General features: G+C 37.9%; 3 pseudogenes; 1 reads left to right on the top strand and 2 right to left on the bottom strand.

Annotated features, from left to right (window-relative positions):
* Positions 1-11,728: 11,728 nt before the first annotated feature.
* On the bottom strand, positions 11,729-12,030 carry LOC101712899 (peptidyl-prolyl cis-trans isomerase A pseudogene; annotated as a pseudogene).
* Positions 12,031-20,603: 8,573 nt separating this feature from the next.
* On the bottom strand, positions 20,604-21,666 carry LOC147827912 (heat shock cognate 71 kDa protein pseudogene; annotated as a pseudogene).
* On the top strand, positions 21,324-23,363 carry LOC147827913 (heat shock cognate 71 kDa protein pseudogene; annotated as a pseudogene).
* The last annotated feature ends 1,031 nt before the right edge of the window (positions 23,364-24,394 follow it).

Genomic DNA, 24,394 nt, shown 5'->3' on the forward strand with positions numbered 1-24,394 from the left:
GGAGGGGTAGGGGAAAGGAAAGAAGGGAAAAGAAAAAATATGAGAAAAGGGAAAAAATGGAAACAAAGTCTTTGCAAATAGGGAAGGGTGGAGGGGATGAAGGGAGGGCAAGGGAAGGGTAAAAAAACAAGAACCAAGATACTCATGTAATGGTACAAATTCCCAATGATGAACGTAACTGTATTTTATACCTAAAATGTACCAATAAACTTAATGAGGGAAAAAAATGTTCTGCCCTCATTATTTCCAGTTTAGAAAAACAAGGCCTTTTCTAATCTGGTAACCAAATAACCACCCAGAGAAGCAAGTCAGAGAATCAGAAGATCTTTGGTTTTCCCAGACTGGAATGAACTCTGTTTTTCTAATATTTCTCCTATGTATCCCTAAACTAAAACATCAGAACTGCTCTTAGCTCCTGTCATCTGAAACTATTAAAAATTATAAGCTTGCTAAAATTGTCTCCTTTGAACTTGATACAATCTAGCATCACCTTTCCAACTGGTGTTCAATGATATTTTTCCTAGTTATGATGACACAAAATGAACTAGTATGCTTGACATACATGAAAAATTACTATGTTTCTTTTTTGAACTCTACACTTACAGGAAGCAAAAACAACTGAATAGAACAAATAATGTTAAAAAGCATCATCCAGTGCTGGTATCCTAGTACACAGTTGTAGCTAACCAAAGAACAGCTACAATTATGTTTTGAAATGAGTCATGCTTTAATATTTTACAGAAATTTATTAAAATTAAGAATTACATTAATATGGCTTACCAAACAAAAATATTCCAATGAAGTCACTATAAATTTAGCCTGCAAGGTCACTGCAAATTCTCTCAACTCTCTAAAGATAATTAGTTTCATTTTAATGATGCTTAGAGGAAAATAGTCTTTCAGCTCTATGAGTAAGTTAATCTTCTGGGATCTTTTTTCTTTAAGCAGAAAATTCCTCTGCAACTACATGGTATATATAAACCTACAAAAAGGGGGGGGATGATCTTAGGCAAATGACCAAATGAAGAATCAAAATTGATTGTTTCATCCAAGTTAATTATTCCTTATTATGTCTGAGAAGAGCTATCATACTTTAATTCTTAATCAGCTAGAAATGATGGGTGAATGTTCCTAATAGAAATTGGAAATGCTCATATTCAGATCTTCAGTAAGCTAAGCAGGAGCACATCATGCCCAGCAGTGGAGTGGATCTAATAAAAGATACCCCTATAGAATAGGAAAGGACACTCAGAGACAGAAAAGGGGTATACCTTACTGAAATAGCTGTTTTATCATCTTTCACACTCCAGTACCCATTGGGTATTGATAAAAAGTTCAGTTAGCACATTCACTCAACATACATCCTCCATCATTATCTCCCTTTATCCTTTTTATCTCCCTCCATCGTTTATCTCCCTTTATTTTACCTCCATCATTACCTCCCTTTATCTCCTTTATTTAACCAGTAAACTACTTATTATGCTACACTGCTGGTTATTATTTGTTACGTTATTAAAGAGTGAATCATTTTTTTACCTTTTTCAGAAGGAGCATCCAAACTAAAAACTATCTTTCAAGTTGCTCCAAGGCTTTCTTTTCCTAGAGTAAAAATAATGGAGAATATGCTACACTGTCACTATGACAGGGACAAAAGCAAACCGAAATATAATCTAAGTGCAATCAACCATAAAAGGCATATTATCTTTCCCCTCTGAGGAGATAGTAACCCTGGGTTCTGTGTAGACCATGAAATTGTACCCACAGATTCTAAAATCTTTAATAAACTAGAGAATCTGACCTACATGGTGTGTAAGATTATCTCTGGGAACAAGGCACAAACCCCAAAGGTATGGGCCATAGATGATATTTCTCATCAATTTGAGTTGTATCTGGTTGGTTGTCATCTACATCAGAAATGCCTTTGAGGAGCCTGTAATTGTACAGCTCTCCAGAAATTTTTGCAAATATAGCTGAAATTATTAAATACTATAAAAGAAGGGTAGGAATACTATAAAAGGAATGGTGTTATGTAGATGAAATTTTTAAAATAAAATTTTAGTTGGAATTATCCCTTCTGTCTCTGAGGTAGTAACAGGCTCTCCAGTTATCTTCTGTGATCTAGAAAAAGTAGACCAGGGCTGGGGATTTAGCTCAGTGTTTCCACCTCCTGCCTTGCAAGCTCAAGGACCCAAGTTCGATCCTTGATACCAAAAAAAAAAAGAAAAAGTAGACCAAAAAAGTGCTAGATATTGAAAAATGAGTAGTCCAGTGCTGTGATCTTGAGAGAAGAGGAGACCATTTCTAGAGGATAGCACAAATAGTCAGAACCCAAGTAGAGCACAGAAATACTGCTGAATTGAGGAGATAGGGGTTGGAGTTTGAAGAGATTGAGATGGACAGATTTGTAAGACAGAACACTAGAGGAGAGGGAGTGATATAGGGTAAAATCACCAGAAATCTACACAGGCTCTGTTTGAGTTTTGGACTGAATGCAAATCTCTGTGTACATAGAATGAAACTCCACTAGGCCAGGAAAAATCAACTTCTGGGGAAAGAATAATTACCAGACAGAACTGAGCTCACATAGCAATGGGAATCTTTCAAATTCTTAATAGCCAACATAGAGAGATGTTGATGAATTCATAGAGCTTTCAGTCAGGATACCAGATAGGTTACACTTTGTAGTGGAACAAAATTAATCATGGAAAAAAGCTGCTCTAGAATTTTTCCATTGCAGAATTTTCAAAACTCTTGATCTTATCTGAAAGTCTTCATCTAAGTTGCATGTAACTTAATTGCACACTAGATCAAAGTCTAATGCTCTTTAAAGAAATACAACAAAATCCAGCACTCAATATATAGAATTCACCATGTTCATAATCCAACCAAAAACTACTAGAATCAATATAAGAATGAGCAGAAAAATGTGATTTATAATGAGGGAAAAATCAGCTAATGGAAATTCACCCCAAAAGGACAAAGATGATGGAGTTAACATCCTATTATAACTATTTTCAGTATGTTTAGAAATCTAAAGAAAAACATGAACATATTAAGATATGAAAGATTTTAAAAGAACATGATGGTATTTTAAGAGATGAAAAATCAATACTGTACCTAAAATGAAAATGCTCATAGACAGGATTAACATCAAATTAGGCATCACAAAAGAAAAGATTAGTGAAATAGATGACATAGCAAAAAGATACATAAAATGAAACAAAGAAAAAGGAACTGGGAAAAAAACAGACACTGAGTAACTTCACAGAAATTATCAAGCTATCTAGTATATGTGTATTTGAAGAAATAGTTGACAAAAAATTCCAAGTTTGTTGAAAACCATAAATGCATGTATTTTATTTCTCAATTTTAAATTTGTATGAAAGTTAAATGACCATTTAAAACAAAAATAATATGTTGAGGTTTATAACACCTGTAGATATAAAACATAGGGAAATAATGGTGTAAAGAAATGGAGTAAGAAATGAAAATACATTTTTGTCCAATTTTTATATTATCTACAAAGTGGCATAATATTATATGAAGTTGGACTGTGTTAAGTTAAAAATATATCTTATAAATATTAAAGTAACTATTAAAGTAAACTGCTGATGGGGGACTGTTATCGGAAATTGAAAGGGACATTTCATAATGAAAAAGAGGTTATTTCATCACTAAAACACAATAAAAGTGAACATAAGTATATCTAATAACATAGTCTCAAAATAAATGAAATTAAAATGAACAGAATGTAAAGGAGAAATATATAATTCTCTAATACCAAAGGTTAAGGACACTAACTCTGCAATGTGGTGGTGAGGATGTAAAGCAACTGGAATAGTCATACACTGCTAGTAAAAATGTAATAAGATGTAACTACTTAGGAACACAGTTTGAAAGCTAATTAAAAAGTAAAACACATATATCATACACTTAACATCCCTCAGAGAAATAAAAGCATATATCTATGTAAAGGTTTGTGAATATTCATAGTGGCTTTTTCCATAATAGTGAAAATGCCAACAAATTCAAGCCTCTATCACCAAGAAAATAGAAAAACAAGTTGCAACATATCCATAAAATGAAATTCTAGTCAGTAATAAAAAGATGAATCCAAAATATTATGCAGAGCAAAATAAGTCATACACAAAAGAGCATATCCATTTATTTATGTTGGAAGATAATTGAGATATTTCTGCATGTCTGCTCAGCAGGCCTTGCCAGGTACTCACTCTCATAGTTGTCCATTTTTCCTTTATGATTTATACCAGTTTATATTCTTGTGAAATTATTTTCTTATTATCTGACTCCCCTATGAACTGTAAGATGCACTTTTGTCACTCTATATGCCCAACACCTACCTGACACAGCGCTTAGGCAAATAGAAATTGCCTAAAAGAATTATTTAATTAATTAAATGGTATCATGCCACTAAAGTATGCCCTTAGTTTATGTCTGCTTATAAAACTAAATTTTTAAATAATATTTTGTCCTTTTGCTATTACTTTCATTTTTAAAATAAGAAAAAAATGTTGCTGTATGATCAAGTCCACACTTTTGGTTACAATGACAAAGAACAACAGAAGAGAAGATGTAGGAAGGAAAATAATAAGCCTGACAAATAAAAAAATAAATTTCACTGTGACTACCAGATCCCCATTATAAAAGATTATCTAGTGAATCCACTTAGATCAATATAATATCATCCTGACTTTATTTGTCCAGACTATCTGTACAACTGAATAAAAATGCAGTTAGAAATATAATAATTTATTCAGTGATTTGTCATCTATGTTATTTCCCATTGTAAATGGCACTACAAATAATCTGTCTCACATTGATTAGACAATAGCACATACACAGCATTATAATGAGTAGAGGGAGAAAGGGAACCAATACAATAAATTATGCTTTAATTTTTCCTCTCTGGAATGCTATGCCATTACCCTTTCCTCAAATTTCTACAGATTATTAATGTTGAAATTATCATAAAAATCACAAACTAAGCCCCAGAGAAATTAAATGTTTTCTTGCCCAAGGCCATACAACAAATTTATGGAAGAGCTGGGGTTATAATCTAAATTGTCCAACTCTTGTTTAAGTAGTATTAAGAGAGTTTTAGTTGATCCCAAATCTTTTCTTCTCTGTTTGTAGGAATTTCTGCACTCTCTTCTTTTAAAAATAAGGTTGTGCTTTTTGGAAATCTGCCATAAATCCTAACAGCCTGATATGATAAATCAAATGCTTTATTCTGCTGTATTGAAATTTGCCAGTTATTTCATCTGCATACAAAATGTGAGTCACAGAACACACACACACACACACACACACAAATGTACATACCACAAAATAGGAATTATAGTCAAAATACGAAGTTTGTTTCAAACATACAGTATAACTTAAAGTAAAAATAAACCTAAGACTAACCAAAAATTTTGCATCAGTGATCTTCCAACCTTGTTAACTAGGAAAGGCATGACTGTTGCCCTCAGGTGTAATTTAAACTTTGACAAACCTGTCCTAAGTGTCTTGCCAGGTAATTGGCAAACTAGATCCAAGGACCCACAAACAGTTCAGGTGGCTTCCATTGTAGAGCTCCATATGGCAAGTCCAAAATATCAAACTCAGAATCTCAATTAAAGGGCTCTTTTCCAAAGCAAGCTAGATGGATCCTCCACCCCAGAATAAATTAGGACCTTTTCAGAATTCAGAATCCTTACAACAGGGTGATGGGAAACAAGGAAAGGATTTTAAAGAAGAAAACTGACTGAGGGGGCAAAATCTGTGTGATGAAGAGCTCAAACACTGGAGAAATAAACTCCACCTGTGTTTCAGTGCCAACTCTACTTCTTACTTGCTTCTGTCCTTTGGTGAGCAATCCAACTTCACCACACCTCAATTACCACAGCTACAAAGTAAGGGTACTAATACTACTTACATTAAGCCCTTCTATTATAGAGTAATTGTCAGGATGAAATTAACTGATATTTGTAAATCACTTAGTGTAATACTTGTGACCACTAAGTCATATGTATGTGTTTACTAAATAAATACAGTGATCTCCCTGGCACCCTTCAGGAGACTTCTTTTAAGAAAGCTCTTTCTCCATAGTTCCTAAAAATGCACCATGTAGCCTCAATTATTCACACTTGTATGACAATTTTTCCCTGGTGCCACTTCAACATATCAATACATGGAAGCCTGACATTTAAAGCTGAGAGCCTGCTGCTTTAAAATTAGCCTCTGGGGCAAAGCCAATCTCTGAAGGAAAAATAAAAACCTGAAACAACAAAGCCTGCACACAAGACATGTTCCAAGTCCTTGAACTCAGCACTACTACTCATTAGTAATCAGGGAATATTAGTGTGATTAGACTCTCAGATGTACTTTCTATAAAAGTTGTTATAATCGTTGCTTAACAGATAACTGAGCTAACTCAGAAAGCAGTCTTAATGCTCTGATTGTCACTGGACAAAGTTGAAGGAGGTCTCTGGATAGATTCTTGACTTGTTGCAGAAAAACATTTCAGTATGTGTCAGTGAGAGGCACAGCCAGATTTGTTAGGCAGACTCAAAGAAGGAAAAGTGAAGAGGAATGAGTGCAGGTCCTTGAGGCTTAAGGCACATAATGGTATGGAGTCAGGAATATTTATGTGGTTACAGGGTACCTCCAAACAAATGGTGGAGGGTATTTATTCTTTGAGTTATTTATCTTTTACCTAGTGTCTGTCAGGTTCCCCATTAGTGAAGGAAAGCAAAAACTGACTTTATCAACTGGGTAAAAATGCAAACTGTATGTATTTAAAGTTTAAAGTTTTGGTACCCACTATCAGCGCTATTTCTTTGAAGGTGGAAGTCTGTGAAATTTGTGGATTTATAGCATCAGAAGAAAAACACAAGCCCAATTTATAGACATACAGTATCTTTAAGACTCCTAGGAATTTAGGACTGAAAGGCCTGGAACATAAACAGGCCTAGGGGTGAAAAGACATTGTAATCTGGGGTAACTCTGATTATGTCTCAAAGCTGCAGGTTTCTACAGCTTCCTCAAAATTGCAATTTCCTCAAAATTAAAATTTCCTTGTCTCTTTTCTACCTATCTTTATTTTTTCTAACCAACCACACCATGAAATAGGTAAGAGGGGATTGCCACATAGTTGACATTCAATGAATAAAGAATAATAACAAATATATATTGTGCATTTACTGTACATGGAGTATTATTCTAAGTGCTTTTGCAATAATTCTCTTAGGTTATTTCTGCTTTTATCTCCATTTTTAAAATGAGGAATATGAGGCACAGAGAGATTTAATATATTTTCTAAAAACTCACAATGAGCAAGTGCTGGTGCTGGGATTCAAACCTGGACTATCTGGTTCTGGAGAATAAGCCCTGGGAAATTATGCCATGAGTGAATTTAAGACACAATTTAGAAGGACAAAGTGGCAGGAATGGGAATATAGGGCTTGGATGTCTATTCAGCTGTGAGGAGTTCAATAACTGCAGCCTTCTTGTCTTTGCATCTTTAAGATCTTCAGATGTTAACCTGAGATCACACTTTTCCTGGGAAGACTCCCTCCCACCAGTGCCTATATGATGAGGGTACTAGGGCCTTGTCACCTTGCCCAAAGCAGGATTTTCCTAACATGTAGTCTTTGTTGGGGAGCTCCCTGTTGGGCTGGCAGAAATCAGCAGCTCTGCATGGCATCGTGAGGCTCTTTCTGGCCAACCCTGTCTCCTCTCACAAACTAGATCAGCATCGCAGTCTGGATTCTTTTTCTGCTGAATCCTGCTTTCTCTCCCTTTTTGCTTTCCTAAGTATCACCCTCCCATATAAACCTCTTGCACTACTATCTCTTTTCAGCCTCTACTCCTCAGAGGACATATCTGGTAGTCCCAAATATCTGGGCAATGTATCTCACCAATAAGGCAAGTATATGAAACCTTAGTGGCAAAGATGTGAACTATACGAGTTGATTCCTGAGTCAACATAACAGAGAAAATTGCCTGCCAAGCCCTGTGTCAAGGGCAAGCAGGACACTAACGTCTCACTAAAGCATTAAAGCATGTGTCCCACATTGCTCTGCCACTTTATTAACAAAGCTTTCATCTTCATTCTAAAACCACTTTTAATCTTGTACTAAAATGCCTGCTTTTCTTTTGTTTTCAGCACCAGTAAGAGGATGAAATCTAGCTTAATTCTAGAATACTGACACTTTGGCAGATGCAAATGCTTCCTCCTACTCCATTTTTACCTGGATGAGAATACAAAACCTCATACCCCATGCAACTCTGCAAGTGAGCTGACTTCTTGCCATTTAAAATATAGACATGTGATCCTTGCAAAAAGCCACTAATATTTTATGTTCAAGCAAAACTATATGGCTTATTGACTGCTTTAAAAAAATATAGAATCGTATTATAGAAGGCAAGGAGGATGAGACCAATCCAGGTTTCTCATGAATTCAGCCTTCTAGAAATTATGCCTGATAATAGATTATGGTCAAATTAAAAGGTAGGAGATTACTAATAATTTTTAAATGTATATGGGTAAGTATTATATTAAAACCAGTAAAGGGAGATGTTGTAGTAGACACAGAAGATATGCACACCACTATACACACTGTTTGTATTAGTGAGGGTTATTAGGTTATAAACAATAGATAGTAACATCAGCTAGGTTAAGTGAAAGAAATGTATTAGGATGTGAGCTTCATAGAAGTAATGGAATGCTAGAAAAAGGAACTGCAGCAAAAACACTGTGAGCAAGGAGCCCTGCTAGAATGGAATAGAAATCCAATTATTTTCAACATCATTATCCTTCTGCTCCAGATTCAAATTCCAAGGAAGAAATAGCAGATTGACTTAGCTTGCATCATTACTAGCCCTTGGGGAGGAGTAAACAGGACCTCTGTTTATAGTTCCAAAAGATAATCTACAGTGGGGGAAAAGATAACCCCTAAAAAGGAAATCAGGCTGGAAAAAAAAAAAGAAAGTGAGAGAGAGAATGCTGAACAGCCAAATTACTGTATTTAAGCTGTTTGATAGCTTAGCTCACAATTCCCAATTATTATCCATGAACAAATTCAGTATGGTGGAGATGGTGTTTCTCTCTCTCACTCTCTCTCCTCTTGAGACTAATCAGCCTTCACTAGAAGGTAGACAACAAGAATAATCTTTTAGAACTACTACTGGGTCAGTTCGTTGAAAGAATGAAAAGAGTATTTTGAAGGAGTAGGATTATGGCAAGAGAATATATAATCTATGGTATATGAAGAACAGTTTAAGAAACTAGGAATATTTGGTCAGAAGAAAAAAGTCTCAGCTCCCACAGGTTAGCTATCATCACATGCTTGTCACATGTTCATGACCTTATGAGTTATTGTCTTCCTGAGTTGTAGATTTGGAACTTGTGGGGATCAGAACCAAGGGATCAATTCAAAGTAAAGGAAGGGAAGTTGGGTCTGCCTTCACTGGGTGTCATATACTGAAATGATTGCTATTGTAAAGAAATAAAGAATATGGAAAGAATTGCAGGTAAGTATAGAAAACTATATAAAAAGAGAATTGAGGTAGATATAGCAATAATAATATTCTGAGCATGTAAATAGGCTGGATACTATGTTATACTCTGTAAATATCACTGAATCTCCAACTTCCTGCGCTAGGATCCTTAATGACAGAAGAAAGAAAAACCCTGGATTCTCTGGGAATAAGACAATCTAAAACAAATCATCAATTGGTAAGATTGTTGGGGACTCTTAGGTTTTACATTAAAAATTCATAGAACTTTTTCATTCATATCATAGCAGGGTATATTTTAAGTTAAAAATAATTTTTTTTGTACCAGAGATCGAACTCAGGTCCTTGCGCTTCCAAGGCAGATGGCAGAACCACTGAGCTAGATCCTTAGCCCTAAAAATAGTATTTTTGATTACCTACAATTTAACTTGGAACTCTGGATACTATACTTACCTTTTACTTATAGTGTATTTGGGGAGCCTCTTGGAGTAACATTCTATTTCCCTATGAGTATACATATTCCGTTTCTGAGGTACTGTCAAATATTTAAGAAGAGGGTGTTTTTGATAGTTATGACTCTCTAAAGATGGAATGGGCTGTGCAACAAAACTTGTACACAAAGTGGGTACAATGTTACCAAGGAAGTTCAAAACCAAACCCATGAGCAAAAGAAGACTCATTTAATTAATCCTCTTGTGAAATTTATCCATTGGAGGCAACCTCATCCCTTAATCCTCAGAATTATCCTCTCTCCTAGGATGTGAGGAGTGAACTCCCAGAGCTCCAAGCACAATGACCAGTGTAGAGCAAAACAATGGCAAAAAGTCAAGATAAAGGACAAGAGGATGCTTTAAAGAGGCTATCAGAATAACTCAACAGGTAGACAGGATTAACTGTTATGCTGCTGAATTAAATATGCTCTAAGTCTCATTCCTCCTATTCTTACAGTGAACAAAAATATATTCAATGTACTTTTGTCTGCAAGCCGTCTAAAATATTACATTTATCAAATTATTCCTAGAGTTTCTACCTGTACGTGATCTTAAGGTTAATCTAGTCCAGCATCCTTCATTTTACAGTGGAAAGAAATTGAATTCCTATAAAGTAGTGTGCCCAAGATTTAATGCATAGAGCAGCCTTTTTATTCCAACTGAATATTCCTTTTGCAATGACAAAATGAGCTACAATGGAAAAAGAAATCTTAAGATGGGACACTCAGGAGTGGTCATTTCTTGGCCCTCTTGGGCAAGGTGCTTATCCTTTCTGAGCCTCAGTTTCCTCATCTGTAAAGCAGGAAAAATAATACCCACTTCAATGGCTCTTCCAAGGATTTAAAGAGGTAATGTTTGCAAAGAAGTTAGCATAGCACTTAGCATATGTAAACTGCCTACAAAAATACATCTGTTCTCCAATTTCCAATCCTTCTTTTTGGTTGTTTGCCAAAGCCTCCAGATGATACCGTTCCCATGGTATTAGGAACAAGAATAGACCTCTCTCTTTACAAATCACACCATGGTGGTGGTGGTAAGGGAGTTACAGTGAAATATTCAACTGGGGAAACTTAAAGAGGGGGATCTGGAAGTTTTTTGTGCTTGACTTGGATGTTTTCCATTTATGTGTGGAATTATCTTCAAATAAGCCCCCACCCATCATGGAGGAAAAATTTGTGCTACTATATTCTGTTTTCCTTCCATTCCAAAGCCCTACTGCATAGCAACTAGACTGAGGTTTTTAACCCCACATGCATCATAAGGTATGTATTAGTAAGTGTGCCTTTCCTTCTAGAGGAAGTTGGGCTTATGATTCCTCTTTCATTTGTTGAACACCCTACACAAAGAGGAACTGAGCCTAAGCTCAGGTCACAGGGTAGAGCTCAAAAGTGCCTTGGTTTGAGTGATAAGTGTGTGGTCACTCCATGCTTAACTGCTGATTGAGAAAAGGTCATGTGCTAAATGGGGAAAATCCCAATAAAAGGGAAAGTAATTGAGAGTGTTTTGCTGTTATTATTTTCACTTTTTATTCATAATCATAAATTTAGCCCTACAATCCAGGTAAACTTTGAGGATAATAAAGAAACTATAGAACCCAAAGAACTTCAGTAAGAGCACAAAGATTATAAGATATTGTAAGTAAATGTTAGAGGGGTATTCTTCTGAGCAGCAGAAGGGATGATCTGGTAGTTAAGATAAAACACGTGTCAAAAATGTTAAAGCTGTCCACAGTCAGCAATGGGAATCTTCTTACTGGTCCTGCCATTCGGAGACCCAAGGCATTCTGTGGCTTCTGCACTAGTAATGCCCTCTTTCACCTTCACAAAGACCACACACTTTGCCAACCAACCACTCAGTCTCAGCAGCACAGATGAAAAACCTTGTGTTTTGTTCAGCATTTGCCATGGAAAGAATTTCAGGGCCCGTGTGCTTCTGGATGTTCTCATCATCAAATCTCTCCCTGTAGTTAGATTTGTCACCAGTGCCATTGTGGTGTGAAGTCACTACCCTAACACATAAATCCTGGAATAATTCTGTGAAAGCAGGAAACCTTATAACTAAATTTTTTCTTTCCAATACTTGAAGCACAAAAGCCTTCTGCTATCTTTGGAACTTTACCTGAAACAGCTTGAAAGAGATAAAGCCCAAAGCCTTGCCATCAAGTACAGTGTTGAAGAATGCAGTGAGCTTGACCGTGGCTGGAGTTGGCCACTACAGGTGTCCACAGCATCTGCAAAACTAAGAGCTTTTTGTATCCAAAAGAGTACAGAGCTTGGTGTATAACTCAGTGGTAAAGTACATGTTCATCATGCATCAGGCCCAGGTTCAATTTTTAGTTCCCCCAAACAAAAACAAAATAAAATACTACAAAGAGATTGTAGACCCAAGAAGCACCACAAATTTGTCTGCCTTTCATAGTAATTTAATGCTATAGTTTTCAACATGATTTGGATGATATCTCCATTCACATCACTTTTTACCTGGTCAAACCTAAGATTTTGGTCAAACTGTAGGTTTGGTAGGCAGAGATAGTCCTAGTCTTAGTCTGATTTCTGTTGCTGTAACAGAATACCTAAAGCTGGGTAATATATAAAGAAAAGAAGTTATTCAGGTCATAATGCTGGTGGCTGTAAAGTCCCAGCAGCCTGACCCCAGCATCAGATGAGGGCACTCCAGCTGCATTGCCACATAGTGGAGTAGCACAAAGAAAAGTGGCTTCATGGAAATGGACACATGCAAACAAGGAAGCAAAAAAACAGGGAGAAACTGGGCTCTTTCATAACTACCTGCTCTCTCAGAAACTAATCTGGTTTTGTAAGAACTACATTAATCCCTCCTGAGGGTGGTGTCCCATGATCTAATCATTTCTTAAAGGCCCCACCAACTCATTACCATTACACTGGGACCAAGCTTCTAGCACATGAGCACTGAAGCAAAGGATATATTCAAAAAATACCTAAACCATAGCAGTCCCTATGTGCCATTACCTTTAACTACATAAAATGTAGTTATGTGTCATGAAATGTAATCTGTTGAAATTTTCTACAAGAGGAATGACAATGATATTATACCAGTAAGGATTATTGCAGAACAGAATAAAATTCCTAGAATATATCCAAAGCAACTTCCCCTTTCCTAAACCTAAGAATATAATTAATTCATTCACTTATTTACTATGTACTTATTGTGTTCCTCTTAATTATCATTTACTATGATAGGCATGGGGGATACTAGTGAATAAATTAGATGAGGTCCCTGTTGTCACTGAATTTACAAACTTATGTGGAAGATAAACATGAAGAAACATTTATAATAAGTCTGCAGAGTTTTCAGGCACGTTGAAGTGGGGCAGCACACAGAAAGCACATTGAACTCAATCTCATGGGGCAGAGAGCACCCCAGAAGTCACATCAAAGCTTGAGCACAGTACTCAAGTCACAATTAACCAGCAAAGAAAGATTTTCCAAGTATAGTAGAAGAAGCAATGTGTTAATTATCTCAAGACTAGAAATTGCAAATAGCTGGAATATACAGTGCAGGAAGGATGGGGTGAGGAAGGAAAATAGTGCTGGAAAGTAGATTGCAAATGCCAGGTCCTGTATGAATGTCAACAATACACACTCACTATTCTCCAGTAGCTGACATGGAAGGGAAATGACCTTTACAATATTGTTCACACAGCTGCCTCCTTTGACTCTTTTCTGAGACCTACTCTTCCCTCTGTAGATAAGATTGCCTGGATAAAGTGGCTTTGTGCAAATTTCTTTAGTAACATGGCTCTTCTTTGGTGCCTCCTTCCCCCACCCCCAAGGCCCTTTCTTTAGTTCTGAGGTGTTATGGTCTAGTTCTAGAATGTCCCCCCAAAAGCCTCATGAGCTCAGAAATGGGGCCTTTGGAAGGTGACTGGATCATGGTGGCACTACAGCTGACTTGCTCTTGAGGGGTGAGGCTGGTGGAGGTGGGTCCCTAGGGGTGTAACCTGAAAGAGTGTATCTCCTTCCTCATCTCCTCCATTCTCTCTCTGCTTCCTGCCTGCCTTAGGATCTGCCTTGGAGCCAGGTGACCATGGACTAAAATGTAAGCCAAAATAAATCTTTCCTCCTATAACTTATGGGTGTCAAGTATTTTGTCCCAGCATTAAAAAAAGTAGCTATTACATGAGATAATGGCAGAAATAATATTTGTAAAATATTTCGTATGGGCCTGCTACTCTTTTAAGCGCTTTCCACAAATATCTAGCCAGTATTTAAGCAATTCTCAAAATTACTCTAAGGAGTATTATTATTATCTCTTTTTTACAATAAGGAAACTTGAGCTTATACATTCTCAACTTTCCCAAGTCATAGTACTACTAAATACAGGTGATATTAGAAACCAGTGCTACCTGAGTTCAAAGCCCATACTCTTCATCATCCTGTCACCCAACCTCAAGGTATCTAATTTGTATCTCATCCCCTACAGAGCCTTTTTTTCTCAGGGAGCTACCAGCTAGTAAATTAAATTAAGTTGTTATGAGCTAGGCACATAAGAGATACTCAAATTGCTAAGGGCTAACTAAGGTATTAAATAGTAGAATTATATATTTTAACCATGATGTTTAAATAGAGTCCTTTTAAAATTGCAAATACCTTCACAGCCAAAAGCAATGAAATTATTCTTATAGAAAGATTATTGGCCTTGATATATGAGTGGTAACCATGGTATCCCTTTAATGGTACCATGGAAACAACTGCTACCTCCCTGGGCATTGCTGCACTCCCTCCTCAGGTGATGCTTCTGAAGTCTTAATTGAAACCCACTCCACCACCACCACTTTCTTCCCCTATGTCTCATGAATTACAGTGTTAAGCCTCTTTCTAAACTGCACCTATAATAGTGGCTACAGAAATAAAAATTTCCAATCATAGTTGAAAGGGAAATTTAGAAGAGTCTCATGCCTTGTGTATTCTGTTAATTCTGTAATCTATGCTGTACATCTGTTTTTTTTAAATAAGCAACACAACCAGACATATGATCTTGGGGAAAAAATTTTTCACCTTTCTGAATCTACTTTTCTTCTATTAAAAAAAAAAAAAGCTTAGGACCAGGGATTTAGCTCAGTGGTTCTGGGGCCTGCCCTGCAAGTCCAAGGTTCCAAGTCCCATCCCCGGTACCAAAAAAAAAAAAAAAAGCTTAACAAAAATCATCGTAAAGATCACTTCATATCAACAGCTCTAAGAAACAAGCTGCATCTAAGATTTTCTTAGTTTTTATCTTAATACATCTAGATATAGTATAAAGTTGAAAGATGCCTGAGGATCTTCTAAGCTAACTCTGCTAGGCTGTTTTATTTATTTTTGCTTTTTTTATCTCTAGCATAAGAAAATACACAAATGTTTGCTATTGAACTACCCCCTAATCTGCTGCAGGAATCCCTTCTAATGTTACCTCTGATTCCTGACTATTATCCATTGCATGTACCTTACACACCTTAACCCTTAACGGCCAAGAAGCTCACTAGTTCTGGAGATAACTCGTTTATTTTTCAGGTACTACATATAAGAGCTTTTGGCTTGTCTTTATACTGAACAAAGATCCACTGTCTATAACTATACTCAGCAGAGAAAAATATATTGGGCCATAAGAGAGGTGAGTAGGCAAAGAATAGGTTACATGGGGTTTAACAAACCATAGAATGATAAGGGCCCTTAAGGGGCCCTTTGATAAAAAAGATAATAAGGATTATCTTTGGTTTTCCTTTTCATCAGATATATATATATATATAGCCACTATAAAAACAGAAGACAAAAAATACTGACTGTGGGACTGGGTAGTAGGTCAGTGGTAGAGCGCTTGCTTAGTATGCAAGAGGCTCTGGGTTCAATCACCAGCACTACAAAAAAAAAAAAAAATCCAGAAAACACTGACCTTCTGAACAAAAGAAAATGGGGTGAAAGTGAACCAGGCCTCCCTATAAACAAAGGGAGTGTTCATGCTTTTTATGAATGAAGGATGAAAGGGGACAGAGCCCAAACTATCAATGACCCAAACGTCCTTCTAGTAATGAAAGAGAGAATGTGAAAAACTCAAATGAATCACTGTCTTGATTCAAGCCACCAGGATGACATGACAGTGAGAAATGTGTCCTAGGAGTAAGGGTCATGCTTATTAAGGCAAGTGTGGCATCATTTCAAATTCAGCCTTCCTGAGCTCTAATGAAAAGCCTTTCTGGGCTGCCTAGCCTATACAGGGAGTGTTCCGTTTACTGCCAAATGCTCTGGAAGCAGGATAGAGGCATCTGAAAAGATATGTTGTATGTAAAGTGCAGTATGTAATGGCCACCTGCCAAGGGTCAAGGATTGGGTTTAGGAGCATTCTCTTATTAGTCCTTTTTTGTTCTGTGAGGATGTGAAATATTTTGGCTTGTGCAGAAGAAATGTAATTTGTGGAGGAAGAGAATAGTGCTTCATCTCTGATTGGCTGAAGCCTTAAGCAATTCCTTAAGTGCTTCATAGTTGTGTTTCTTTCTCTGACCAAAAAAGACACAATGCAAGCCCACCATTGAGATTTGAATTTACTCGTATTATTTCCCTATCATAGATATTCTACACCCCAAATTCTGAAAAAGGAATACAGTATATAACTTCTTTTCCCTAATAATGTCCTCTAGCAAGTGGTCATGATAATGTTCAACACTGTTGAGAAGCACCTGGAACCCCCACATTTGCTATAGTCCCCCACCAGAGTCTTACTCTTCTGAGCCAAAACCTGGTCCAGAACTATTGAGAGAATCAGATGGTTACAGAGATTAGAAATCACTCATGAGACCTATTACCAACTTTCTCCTCCCTGGAGATCCTCGGAGCTTCTGAAATCTAAAGCTGTGACCAGTTTTCTGCATTTATTAGACTGATCTTACCCAGAATCTCTACTGGACCTGATAAGAAAACCTAAAAGAGTTCCCTGGAGCCTCAAACACAGTGGATTGATTAGTGTATCATGGAACTTCAAAGAGGCCACTAGACAAGCCCCTTAGCTTGTGAGGTTCAGATGGTTGGCAGATCCTTTACAGCTACCCATTCCAATTTTCAAATTAAATAGTTTTCATGATACTTTTCTTAATTTTATTTTTTTCGTTATAAGGACCAAGAGTAATATTTGTATGAAACAAATTAATTAATTGGTTTAGCCAATGACTTTATCTTCTCCATATGCTACATAATGTAATTTACCCAGAAAACATCAAAAGGACTGGCCAACCCCAGCAGGCCAGATGGCCCAGGGTGGGACTTCTAAGGACTCTGCTGTCATCTGGATTGATTGCAATAGGCAGACTGGATACGTGGGTGTTCATCTGTCACTCAAACTTGTCTGGGCTCTTAGAAATGGTAGCAAGGGATTTAGTTGTATAAATTTATATAGATCATGATCAAAACTTTCCAACTAAATTAGACTTAGGATTTGCATTGAGAGCCAAAGGGAATGAACAAATTATGTTCATAGGATAAGTTTTAACTTTATATGCTACAATTGTTTGAAAGTGACTGAGAAGTAAAAACAAAACAAAACAACAACAACAACAAAAGAAAACCAGTCTTCTTGAAATACAGAAGGCTCTTGGAAAGAAATAGCTTCTTTATTTTCTGAATTTTTATATTCACATTAGTTTTGGTATAGCACATGGTACATAGGTCTTTCTCATTAATAGTAGAAATATCAGTGAAAACTCACTTATTGCCCTAAGAACCTACACGTTAAGAATGAGCTAAAAAAATTCCTTTCCTGTGACTTTCATAAATTATATATTGTCTATTTTCTGATATTCCATCACTTCTCGGGCTTTTGGCTAAGATCATGTGTATTTTCTGATTTTCCAAATATGTTCAACCAGGTGCTACAGTACCAAAGTTAATTAATATTGTATTCAATCTAATTCTATTAAAAACATTGTTATTCATCATTTTAGCCAAGTGTTCCAAAAGCCTCAAAAATATTCCAAAATGTACCTGAAGTAGAATTATTATTTTTTCCATTTTAGTGTATAGTTTCCCTACTGGCTCATACTTCACCTCTTATTTCTAGCTATTTTTCCATTTATTCCATCTTCTCTGATTCATGCTCCATGTTATGCCTTTCTGTTCCCTTGCCAATATTTTCATCTTTTCTTTGTTTCTAATGGGTCCAGCTCCATTCCATTGATCAGCATTTTCGTATTCTTCCTCACTGACATCTGCTGCTACAGGTTTCTTTTATTCTTTCCTGGATTCAGTGCACAGCTTCCCTTCCATTTTCTTTCCTCCTTCCATGGCTCTGTCCCAACAAGTTTCTTTGTCTTTTTGTGCTGATGATCAAATGCTGCACTGACTTTTTGAGAAGGCTATGAGGAATCGGCATTCTGGCCTCAGCTAATGAGGATCCAACAGCTCTTTAAAAAGCAAGGAACTTGAGGGCCAGGGATTTAGCTCAGTGTTTCTGCCACCTGCCTCAAAAGTGCAAGGTCCCAAGTTCAATCCCTGGTACCAAAGAAAAAAAAAAAAAAAGCAAGGAATTTGTAATAGTCAAGCAGAAAAAAAGAAATACAGAGAAAATGTTCTGCTGCAACCTTTTGAGAAATGTCAGTGTTCTAGCACTGTAATAAGGGCTAACTTTGTTAAAATTGGCTTGCTTCATTCAACAACTAGATCTTAGGTCTGAGTCCTGGAGTGGGTGCTGAAGGTCTTTTCCCATCTAGAAGAGTTTGGATTTTGTTTGTATCATGGTGTTTTGTTTTTCTTTGCTTGTCTATTTGTGTTCATTTACCAAGAAAGTATTTTCAATTCTTTGTATTTTGCTTTACTCACCTGCCTTGATGGGAGATTTTCTGATGCTTATTCAGTCTTCCATGGCATAGCCCTGTCTCGGTGGCATGACCATGGGAGAGAGTATGCCAGGCATGGAGCTTACAAACACAGCAGTGCCAGCATGGTCTTGTGGTTATTTTCCAAGCAGCCTTGCCCTATCAATAAGCATGTATTTATGAACACATAATGGCTTCCTGTCAGATTTTGAAGGAGATTAGATATGTTCACTGCCCTCCTCAAGGAGGCTCACTATCTGGGGAAACAAAACATATGCACAATAAAGAGATAAAGAAACTAGGCAAGGCCAGGAATGATTAAGTCCCTAGTGAGGCAGGCAGATTAGAAGAGCAGCTAGGGTTAAGATAAAGGCAAAATCAGTAACTGGAGAAAACAGGGAGAACTCCTACTTCCTGGGCCAGGAAGGTAGGCAGCATTAGATAGGGAGCCTAGAGGTAAGAACTCAGGGCCACGTATCACTTGACACGTTGGTGTGCCCCAGATCCCTGTCCTTGGGCATATTTGCTTCTCCATCTACATTGTTTAGCATGGCTCTGATACTACCTAAACTAACAGGCTAATGACTCTCAAACTTGCAACTCAGGCCAGCCAGAATTTCCCTAAGCTCCCAACTTGTACTTCTGTTGGTTATTTGGTATTTCCAATTGGTTGTCTAATATCTATGTCTAATTTAAAGACTAAAACAGTATTCTTTTTTCTTCTTTTCAAAAATCCACTCCCCTAAAGTTTTTCTTATCATGTAATATGGCACCACCAGTCATCTGTTGTTTAGGCTGAGAGGCTGAGAAGCTGAGAGACATTCTTGACTGTTCTTGTTCCCTTATACCCACTTCCAATTAATAAGTTCTGTTGTTCAACTCCAATGCATTTCACACTTTCTGCCAGCCCCTCTTATCTCTATTGCTGTTACCTTAGTCCGAGCCATCTTTTCTCTCCTGAACACCTAACACCTACCCAACCTGCCTCCATTGCTATCTGTATGTGTCCCACTTCCCACACAGTGCACAGAGTAACCTTTCTAAGATGAAAATCATTGCTTTGACTCTCTTACATTCCAAGAGAGTAAAATCCAACTCCTCACTATGGTCCTGCCTGATCTAACTCCTGCTTAAATCTCTGATGCCATCTCTCACCACTCCCCTGCAGGCACATGGGCCCTCTTTCAGTTCTCCAAACATCCCAAGCTCATTCTACCCTCAGCCTTTGCACAAGCCATTGTCTCCTGCTGGAAAACTCTTCCCTTGATCCTTGCTTGACTCCTGTCTCCTTATTCTCTTCAAGTGAAATGTTTCTTCTATAAAGAAAAAAAAAACCCGACCATCCTAGCTAAAGAAAACCCTTCCTGCCTCATTCTCTATTCAATTACTGTGCTTTATTTTCATCACAGGACTTATCTGGAATTATACTATGCTGTACATTTATTTGCTGTTTCTATATTAACTAAATTTTATTGAGTATAATTGACAAATAAAATCATGTATTTAAGGTGCCAGGCATGGTGGTACATGCCTGTAATCCTAGCACTTGGGAGGCTGAGGCAGGAGGATTGCTGCAAGTTCGAGGCCAGCCTGGGCTACATAGTGAAGTCAAGGCAAGCCTGAATAGTGAGACTCTGTCTCAAAAAAAATCATATATTTAAGATGCACAACATCATATTTTGAAATACATATGCATTGTGAAATGATTACTGCAATCAAGCTAATGAACATATCAATCACCGCACATGCTTATAGCAATTCTTCATTTCTTCCACTTAAAAACATAAAATTAACAGTGATATTATGATTGGTTGATAAATGTCACCCTTGACCCCAGGAAGAGGCAGTATGAATCTGGAGGCAGAGATGTGAATGATATAACCACAAGCCAAGGAATCCCAGAATACAACAGCATCTGGGACATCCAGGTATGAGGAAGAGAGGGTTCTCTTAGCTGGTTCACATGCAGTACGGAGATGGCAGACAGCTCTCTTGTTCTCACTGATGTCTTTCTTATGCTTGTGCTTAAACTCAGCAATAAAATGGTTGACCATTCGGTTGTCAAAGTCTTCTGCACCTAAGTGGGTGTCTCCAGCTGTAGATTTCACCTCAAAGATTCCATCTTCAACAGTGAGGATTGACACATCAAAAGTGCCACCTCCTAAATCAAAAATCAGCACATTTCTTTCAGCTCCAACCTTTTTGTCTAAGCCATAAGCAATAGCAGCAGCTGTTGGCTCATTGATAATTCTAAGTACATTAAGACCAGCAATAGTTCCAGCATCTTTGGTTGCTTGACGCTGAGAGTCATTAAAGTAGGCTGGCACAGTAACCACAGTGTTGGTAACAGTCTTCCCAAGATAAGCTTCGGCAATTTCCTTCATCTTTGTCAGCACCATAGAAGATACTTCTTCTGGATAGAAGCTCTTTGTTTCTCCTTTGTATTCGACCTGAACCTTGGGTCGGCCTGCATCATTCACCACCATGAAGGGCCAATGCTTCGTATCAGACTGGACTACAGTATCATCAAATCTTCATCCAATCAGACGCTTGGCATCAAAAACTGTGTTGGTCGGGTTCATTGCAACTTGATTTTTTGCAGCATCTCCAATCAGTCGTTCGGTGTTGGTGAAAGTGACATAACTTGGGGTGGTTCAGTTTCCCTGATCATTGGCGATTATCTCCACCTTCCCGTGCTGGAAGACACCCACACAGGAGTAGGTGGTGCCAAGATCAATGCCAACTGCAGGTCCCTTCGACATGGTTGCTTGAGTGTAGGCCCGGTTCTACTGGCGAAGAAACCACACAAACACCTCCAAAGCTACCGGCGCGTTCAATGAGACCCAGGACTTTGTCAACTTTTAAAGAAGGAATAAGTGTATTTTTTATAAAGAGAAGCATAAGAATCTTTTGAGGACCAGGGGTAGAATGTTATGATTTTTATCTAGATATCTCCCCAAAGTCTCATGCAATCATAGGTGGGGCTTTTGGGAAGTGATTGGATCAAGGAAGCCTGATACTCATCAGTGGACTGACTGTGAATTATTCAACCCACTGATGAGTTTATAGCTAAATGTGATGTTGGGAGGTGAATCATGGTCAGAGGAGGTGGGTCACTGGGGGTGAGGTCTGGAAGGGTCTATCTCCCTCCTCTTTTGATCTGTCTCTCTATTTCCTACTTTCATGCCATGAGCTGTTTCTTTTCTGCCATGCCCCAGTGCCATGCTGCCCTGCTTTGGAGTCAGTAGACTATAGACTAAAACCTGTACAAACTGTGAGCCAAAATAAACTTTTCCTCCTTTAAGTTGTGGGTATTAAGTATTGTGTTCCCAGAAACAAGAAAATAATTAAAACAATATATAAAGTGAAGAGTTATATCACATGATTATGGAGGCTGGCAAGTCCTAAATCTGTAGAGCCAATGTACTAGTTCAAGTGTGAGGGCACCAGGCTATTATAAAATGAGGAAGACTGGATGTCCCACTTCAAAGGCTGCTAGGCAGAAAAATTCTCTTCGGTGGGAGGAACAGCCTTTTGGTCAACTCTGATTTTCTTCTGATTAGATGATGCTCTTTCATGTTATGTATAACAATCTGCTTTACTCAGTTTTCCAATTTAAATGTTAATCACATCCAAAAACACCCTCACAGAAACATCTAGAATAATATTTGACCAAATATCTGGCTATCCTGTGGCCCAGTCACATTGACTAAGGATAACAACCTGCTTGGCAAGTTTGAACTCACAGGCATACCTCCTGCACCCCGTGGTGTTCCTCAGATTGAGGTCAACTTTGATATTGATGCCAATGGCATCCTCAATGTCTCTGCTGTTGACAAGAGTACAGGGAAAGAGAACAAGATTACCATCACTAATGACAAGGGCCATTTGAGCAAGGAGGATATAGAGCATATGGTCCAGGAAGCAGAGAAGTACAAAGCTGAAGATGAGAAGCAGAGGGATAAGGTGTCCTCCAAGAATTCACTGGAATCCTATGCTTTCAATATGAAAGCAACTGTTTAAGATGAGAAACTTCAGGGCAAGATCAATGATGAAGATAAACAGAAGATTCTTGATAAGTGTAATGAAATCATCAACTGGCTGGATAAGAATCAGACTGCAGAGAAGGAAGAATTTGAACATCAGCAGAAGGAGCTGGAGAAAGTCTGCAATCTCATCATTACCAAGATGTACCAGAGTGCAGATGGCATGCCTGGAGGCATGCCTGGGGGCTTCCCTGGTGGGGGAGCTCCTCCTTCTGGTGGTGCTTCCTCAGGGCCTACCATTGAAGAGGTTGATTAACCCAACCCTAAGTATAGATTTATTTAACATTGTTCCACACAATAAAACATTGAAGGACCTAAATTTGTAGCAAATTCTGTGGCAGTTGTTAAAGTTTAACTGCTACAGTAAAGTACTGGGCATTCTCAATACTTGAACATGGAACATGTGCACAGGGAAAAGATAACATTGCACTTTATAAGCACTGTATTATAAGTGGAAATGCAATGTCTTCAATAAAAGTATTTAAAATTGGCACCAAAAACAAAAAGTTGACAAAGTCCTAATAGTTCCAACACTACTGAAAAGTCTGAGTCCAAAATTCTCCTCTGAGACCTAAGGCAAACTTAGCTGTAAGTCCCTTTTAAAATGAACAAGTTAAACATTGCCAACATGCAAAGTCACAGAGTAAATATTCCCATTCCAAAAGAAAGAAATAGGGAGATAAAAAGGAATGGGCCCAAAGCAAGACCAAAATCCATCAGGGCAAACATTAAGTACAGTAGTTCCATGTCCAGGATCCTGGGCAAATTTAGGTGAGATGTGAACTCCAAGGGATTTGGGTGTCTCTGGCAGTAGGGTACTGCTGGTGGTTGTAACCCTCAGGGCTTCTCTTTTGGACAGACTTTGCTCACTTCGTTGCTGCTATCCTCAGTCACTCTATATTCCTGGCTTTTCCAACATCACAGAGTCACCACTGTACTTTCAGCCTCACTCTCACAGCTTCACACAGTGCCCTCTCAGCAGCACACTGCCTGGCCTCCCAGGCCTTCTTCTAAAATCTGAGAGAAGCTTTGCTGATCCCATAACTTTGCATTCTGCAAGAGCATAAAACCAGCACCACATGGATGCTAACAAGGTCTTTCTCCAGCTGGAGCAGTAGCCAGACTTCCTTCTATCATGGTTGTGGCTTAGGAATCTCTGAGTGCCTGGATGGCTGAATGCTATGAACTGAATCCCAAGAAACACATTCCCTTCCTAGGTGGCTGCCATTCTGAAGCATGGTGTCCTGGGCTCTGTTCTCAAAGCAGCCTTTCACTTTTGCAATATTGAACCTGAAAAGGATGAGGCCTTGTTGGTTGTTCACATTCCCTCAATGCATTTTTCCTATTGTCCTATTATAAAGTACATGGCTTCTTTTCAATGCTAATCTTTTCAGCTACCAAGCTGTCCTCTGCTCTACCTTTGCAGGCCTCAACTTTAGAGGAGCTTCCTTTCTGGTGAAACCCAAAACTTTTTAAATCATTCAGCTGTTCCTTTTGCTCTTGATTCTCAAGGTATAGCT

This window comes from Heterocephalus glaber, unplaced genomic scaffold (genome assembly GCF_053883595.1).
Source record: "Heterocephalus glaber isolate CG9 unplaced genomic scaffold, H.glaber_assembly_v1.0 deba00001429, whole genome shotgun sequence".
Lineage (NCBI taxonomy): Eukaryota > Metazoa > Chordata > Mammalia > Rodentia > Bathyergidae > Heterocephalus > Heterocephalus glaber.